Source organism: Neltuma alba, unplaced genomic scaffold, assembly GCF_004799145.2.
Source record: "Neltuma alba isolate B1F8T4 unplaced genomic scaffold, ASM479914v2 tig00013349_pilon, whole genome shotgun sequence".
In the NCBI taxonomy this organism is placed as follows: Eukaryota; Viridiplantae; Streptophyta; class Magnoliopsida; order Fabales; family Fabaceae; genus Neltuma; species Neltuma alba.
In genome coordinates, this window is record NW_021637617.1 from 22,795 (window position 1) to 30,113 (window position 7,319).

Consider the following 7,319-nt stretch of genomic DNA (forward strand, 5'->3'; position numbering starts at 1 on the left):
TATTTTTAGCATAAATTATTTTCCCAAAATACTAAGTACATTAATAATTTAATACTTTTTAATGAAATGATCAATGATATAAAATTAAAATGAGTCATACAACTAGAGTTGTTGTAAGAGGGAAATAAATTGTTGGAAAAAAAGAGGAAAATAAAGAAAACTTCAATTTTGTAAAAGAATGATATTAATAATTTAATGTTGATATTGATTATTGATGAGTATTACTATAATTTTACATTTTCGACTATTTCAAATTTTATATTGATATTGATATTATTTTAGATTTACTTACCCAAGAAAACTGTTGCTCTGGATTATGATCCCAGAAATTATTAACCGAATAGTATTATCATAATCATTGTTATTACTCAGGAGAAAGAAACGAGCCAACTATATAATTCTCAGATGGGAATTGGGTAGCGGCGTGGGAACCCCGCGGAAGTGAGCGAACGCTTCAAACGGAGCTCTGATTTTGTAGTTTTAGATCTGCAAAATTGGGCGAAACCATTCGAAAAACCAAACTTCGAAAACATGGGTCTTTAGTTTTAGAGAATTCATTTATTCTCATTTCTGAATCATTTGTTGGCTGTTGCCGTATTGTGAAGTCACAAGACGCAACGCAGATAGCTAGAGGTTCCAAAAAAAACTAAAAGGGATTCTTCGTATGTGAGAGCGATGAGGGGGTCGGGAACTAACGCAGTTTCTTCTTCTTCTTCGTCTTCTTCGGAAAGCACTGACATGTCGATCTCAGGCAAGTTGTTTGATTTCAGTTCAATATATACTATTCTCGTAATCATATTCTTCTCTAAATTTTGACGTTGAAAAGTGTGCTTTTGAAATAATTACTTTCACGTTTATTCCCGTTTGTGTATTGTTTGATGATTTTAATTATACTCTTTTTGGGGGAGAATTTTTAGATTAGAAATAGTGTGTGGGTTTCGGATGTTTCGTATGAAATCGCAGGGTCCAAAGTTCGGACCTTTGTAGAACGTGAGAGACCGGTGTCTGGGTTGGGACTTGTTAGAGTATGTGTGGGGTGTGGTTTTGCCAAATCAAAGTATTGTGGTCGAAGGGGGTTTCAGTGCCTCAGTTCATCACATTTCTTAGAAATCAGATATGCAAGCGTCTTACTTTTATGGTCAAGTGGAATGGGTGATCAACATCGGTCTAAGTCCCTGGAGGGATTTTGTAATGTGATGGGGGACTACTTAGAGTGACATGTGCAAAAGAGTCAGTTGACTTGGATATCTCGAAAGGTTTTTATTTGCTGTCTTGGCATCTTAGAACTCCTCGATGCTTAGCTATCTGTCTTCTGAGGGAGTCTTGGATTTGAATTTGTTTGGGATTCTAAAATCTAAATCACTGAATGCTGATAGGCCCCTCAAGAAATATTTCCAGATCGGACCACCTTCGGTTATCTAAAGAACAGATTTACACACAGATGAAAATTTAAGCTAAAATACATTACTTTAGATGCAATACGCTACACTGGTACAAAGAAGATTACCTACAAATGACACTGTAAAGGAAGGAAAATGATTACAGTTAAAAAGAGCAAAGATACAAACCACACACAATGACACTACAAATAACATAGAAGATAACAGGATTGCCAATCATTCGAGAGGGTTGGCTCCCTCCACTCCAATGCCTAATCCTGACTTGAGGTCCTTCTTCCCCCTTTCGTCCTTCCAAACTCCTCTCTATATACACCCACTCCCAAATTTCTGACTGTTTCCCTTACCTTTGTCAGCATGACTACCCAGCTTTACTCCCCGCTTTTCTGTCTCCTATGGTCCTCACCCTTATATTTCCTTCTAGACCAGTAGTTCCACCTTTTCTGCCATTTTGCCACGCTTTCATATCTGCTTCTGTGAGTTTTGGCGGCAATAAGTGATAGGGTCTTATCAATCACCAATTTATTAATTACAGCTGGTATTCTGAAGGGTTAGAATTCTTGATAAGGGTTTTAGATTTGATATGTATGAACTAACAACTCAATGGCTGAATTGCTTGCTTTCACTCAGAATCACAAGTCATCATTGTATTTCATAGATTGAAAACTTGTTATCCTGGATTTTTGTTCTGGGTTCAAGCTATTTGGGTGGCTTGGAAGGGAGAAGGAATTGGCCTAGGGAAGGGATGTGATTTAGATTAGTATCAGTATCAGATATTCAAATCAAGTGCTCTGTGTTTGTGTTAGATAAATATAACAGGGAGTAGGAGTTATTTAGTTAGTTGTGACAGTTATGATTTAGCAGTTAGATTGATATAAATAAGGGGCCTAGGACTTGATTAGATGCTGTTGTTATTGTTGCTTATGCAGATGATTCAGTTTGATATTTCTCTTCCTAGTTTCTTTCTCTCCGTCTCCTATTTCTTTCTCTTCTCTCTTCTCTTCCCTTTTTATACCTGCTTCCTATGAAATAATAGCAATTAGACTAGTAATTAGCAAATCGCCCACTTTTCTTGTTTCATTAAAAAATGCATCAAATGTTTTGTAAGGAAGAAAACCTAATTAATTATCATCATTAAATAACGTCAGAAATTTCTTCATGCCAGAACAAGTTGAATTGCATAAGATCAGGGTATTCCTTGCGGGCTTCTTCTCAATTGCTTTAGTTTCTAATTGTTTCAATTGGCCTGAATTATCTTTAAGATGTATAACAGGAGTTACTTGCAAATTCTTGGCAGCCAAATGTGTGATGGGTCTAGAGTTGAATGTTGGTTGGTCTGAGTTATCTTCTTTGTTATCACGATGCACATAAAAAACAAAAAACAATTTAAATGTATATAGTAAGTCAGCTTAGCCTTAGGGAATGAAGACAGGTTGTTAGTGAAGCAGTTGCTCTGTCACACTTTCACAGTTATTGGAATCTTGTACTTCATTGTCAAAGTTGAGATGGCCTTTTATGTTGGAATTTGCGATAAATCTTTCTCGTCAATACAATTAGTTGTGACTCAATCTGCATCCGTAATATTTGGAATTAATTGCTAAAATTTCCTTGTTTTGCAGGGCTCCGTGAGAAGCATCAACAGGAACTAGAAATTTTGACACTAACCACACAACCCTTCAAAACATTAAAATTCTTCACATTAGCTGTTATTGATTTTATGAAGAAGACAATATTATATTTGTTGGCAAAAGGTGGGTGGCTTTTGCTGTTCAGTGCTTTTGTAGGAGCTTTTGGCATAGTGCTGATGACCATTGATGGTCCTCATGAAAAGGTATTATCTTATATTCTATTTTCTAACCTTCGTAGTGGGCTTGGTTGGCAATTTCACGCTATATACACTTTTGGAAGGTGAACTTAGACTAAAATCCCTCTACAACAGCCTCAAATAGTAATATGTGGGATCAATGTTTCTGTTAAATGTCAATGATGATGATGACAAAATCTATATCCATATATATCGTCTTGTTACTGTATTCTACCTTTATAGTATTTATTTTAAATCTTTCACGATGTTGTTTAAATACTTCGACTACAATAACTTGTGATCTTGCAGCATATTGAGGAGCTTCATAATTATTTCCAATTCGGATTGTGGTGGATAGCCCTTGGTGTTGCATCTTCCATTGGCCTTGGTAAGTAAAAGATGCATGCAAGAAGATAATTTATCTTTGTACCTTTGTGTTTTCTTGATTGTTAGACACCGTTGGTTTGTGATCTTCACTTTAAAGAGGCACTTGTGTAAAATGTGTGACCATACTTTTAAGGATTTACCAATCCTTGTAAGCCACAATCATGTTCGGTCTTTTACCTTCTGCTTCCTTTTTCTATTTTGGTAAATTATCTTCTTATATATGTACGTATTTTTCCATTGGCTCAGGATCTGGTTTACACACTTTTGTCTTATATCTGGGTCCTCACATAGCATTTTTCACAATTAAAGCAATGCAATGTGGCCGAGTTGATTTGAAAAGTGCTCCATATGATACAATACAATTGAAAAGAGGTCCTTCTTGGCTTGACAAAGACTGCTCCGACTACGGGCCACCATTGTTCCAAACAGTACATGGTTCACGGGTTCCGCTTAGCAGGATTCTGCCTCAAGTCCAGATGGAGGCTATTCTTTGGGGTGCTGGAACAGCTATAGGGGAACTTCCTCCTTACTTTATCTCAAGGGCAGGTATGTGTTGTTATCTTAGTCATTCTCTTAATTTAATAATTCAATACTATTTAAAAACAATATGCTTACCGTTGAAATAATGTTATTTTCATCTAGCTTGTAAAGATTACTTCAGTAGGATGATATGAAGCTTTCAAAATTTTGCTGCTCTTTTGTTGCTTTTACTAGGAAGAGGAGAACGGGGCAAGGCTTTGTTAGAATTTAAAAATATATATGTAAATTATTTTTAAGTGTGGTAAGGCCTTCGCTATAGCTAAAATATATATAACAATTTTATATAATTTGTAATTTGAGATTGTCGTAGGCCCTACTACTCTTAAGCTTATCTAAACTAAAGCTTAACCCCAGCTTCTGCTACTGTGTATTTTTCTGACCTTGTGGTCATCTTTCCTGTGCAATTATACATTTCAAATAAGTCTTATCTTTTGTAGCTTATGGAAATTTGTTTCCCTCACGCTGTATAGAGATTTCTTCATGATCGGACAGAGTTAATAGGACATCTGCGTTTTAATGTTTGAAAGTTATTGGATATGACAATAATTATAAGCAAGCCCATGTCTCCTCCATTTTATGGATAACAGCTGTGGGTTGGAATCCACGTCCATCTCTTGCTTTGTTCTTCAGATCAGTTCATATACCATTTGACTTTAATCTCATATTATGGTCTTTCACTATTGTCGTCGAAGATATTGTTTTGGCCATGTGCTTGACCACTTTATTTTATCATCTTTAGTTTTCTCCTTTTCCATTCTGATACAAATGCTTTGTTTTGCCCTTTTAATGTATTTTTGGCCCTTTTTCTAGTCATTTGGTTCTTTGTTTTTGGAATTTGTTTGTGCATGATTCTAACAATCATATTCCTGTAGCACGTGAGTCTGGGAGGGCCTTGGACGCCATGGAAGAGTTGGATACTGAAAATAAAGGGATTATGGCCACTTACTTAAATCAAATGAAGCGTTGGCTCCTTTCACACTCCCAACATCTGAACTTCCTTACCATTTTGGTGCTTGCTTCGGTTAGTATGGACTTTGTGCTACATTACCAGTTCAACCTTTGTCTGTACAACTTGTTACTTCTTCTATAGGTGGAATTTCTGTGTGTTGCTAACTTCTTTAACACTAGTTGCCTTTTATTATTATTATTGTTATTATTATTATTTTTATGAACATTGGGACTCTGGACTGCTGTGTGTGTTCCACCATCTAACAGTTCATGATTTTTATTGACGTTTTTTTTTTTTTTTCTGACCGGAATTTTTAGTCTTCCTTGACAAACCACTATTTTTATAAGTTTCTTTTTACCGTAATTGAGATATGGGAAATAATGGTGGTCTATGCTCATATATAAGTGGGATATTCTTTGACTTTCCCTTAATTAGAGAATGATTAACTTAAGCTTATTAGTTGAAAACTTTATTGAGTCAATTTACTGTGCTTTCCTGTTAAGATCCCTTAATTTGGCTTTAGGCCTTTGGACATTTTCATCTTTAATGATTCATCTTATTAAAGATTGCATCATATTCATTGAATTATTGTTTTGGTTGCCATAGAAAAATATTTGGCCCGTTGAAATCAAATTTCTCTGTGTTAATCAGCTTATTATCAAATTAAGCTGGTAAGTGTGCAGCTTATTAATCAAATTAAGCTGGTAAGTGTGCACTTTTATAATGCATAACTGTGTAATTGGTAAATGAGCGTTGACCCCAACCCTCGTTTTAACACATCAAGTTGCTAGAGTGGATGATTTCTTAGTTCAGCACGTGAGCTGCCTTAGTTCTTTATTTTTATTATTTTTATTTTTATTTTTTAATTTCAGGTGCCAAATCCTCTATTTGACCTTGCCGGTATCATGTGTGGACAATTTGGGATTCCTTTTTGGAAATTCTTTCTTCCAACCTTGATTGGAAAGGCACTTGTCAAAACTCATATACAGGTATGTTTAAATTTTAGTTTTTCATATGCTGCTCAGTATTACTTTTGCTCTACTTGTAACAAATCAAATGATGCTCTGCTATAGAGGGAACTCTAGATCTCTTGCACTAGTATTCAACCGGAAAAAAAAGAAGCCTGCTTAACTGTTCTCAAGTGTTAATCCATATATCCCACTTTCTGGAGGTTCAAAATTTTCATTTTTCTTTTCTTGGTATGAATATTTCATATTGTATAAGGCGAATGAAAAGATTCTGAAGAACGGGGGGGATTTTGACTGACTCTAAATTATATTCTTATTGTGCAGACAGTATTTATCATCTTAATCTGCAATAATCAACTTCTTGATTGGATAGAGAATGAGTCATCTGGGTTGTAAGCCATATTCCTGGTTTTGCTTCTATCCTGCCTGATGTGATTTCAAAGCTCAAGGCAGTCAGAGAAAAGTATATGAAGGCACCCCATCAAGTTTCTCCTCAGAAAATCCAGGTACCCATAGATCTTTTTGTGAGCTAGGTTGGGCTAAAGTCCAATAAGCTTGTAGGCTCTGTTTGCATAAAATATAAATTCTTCTTATGTTGACAAGTGGAAGTTCTGTCATTGCAAATATAAATATCCCTTTCACAAGGGCATTATTGTCCAAAATGTTTCATATTCCTGTCTAGCCCATGAACATCATGCAGCTGTGTACGACAACTTTAATGTCTTCATGTTGGTTTATTGCACATATTCTTATTTCCTTTTTTTCCCCCCTCTTCGGCTTATCTCTTTACATTCAGGGGGGAAAGTGGGATTTATCGTTTGCTTCGATCTGGAACACTCTCGTGTGGCTGATGCTTTTGAACTTCTTTATCAAGATAGTGAATTCAACTGCCCAGGGTCACCTGAAGAAACAGCAGGACCGAGAGCTGCATGACTTCATAGACAAATCTGCACCCACCGATTCAGATGTGCAATAAAATACCTCTTCGCTTGAAAATCCTCCTTTTTCTCTTTTTCTTCTTTTATCTATTGTGTAAATCTCTATTTCCTCTACCCGTCATTGGGTTCTCTCTTTCCCCTTCTCGATTTCCTGTGACTGGCAGGGGCATTGAAACTTGATTTGCGGCTAATTAATCCTCAAGTTGTAAACCACATTAACCAGGCATTGGTTTCATTAGCTATTGCTACGATTGTACTATGGGAGTCTTCCTATTCTTTTGAAATGATACACAATTTTTAATGTGACATCTGGGACCTGAAAATTTTTTTGGTAAG

The 7,319-nt window shown here is 35.9% G+C and overlaps 1 pseudogene; it reads left to right on the top strand.

Annotated features, from left to right (window-relative positions):
• The first annotated feature begins 434 nt into the window (after positions 1 to 434).
• LOC114736640 (vacuole membrane protein KMS1-like) lies at positions 435 to 7,266 on the top strand (annotated as a pseudogene).
• Positions 7,267 to 7,319: the final 53 nt, after the last annotated feature.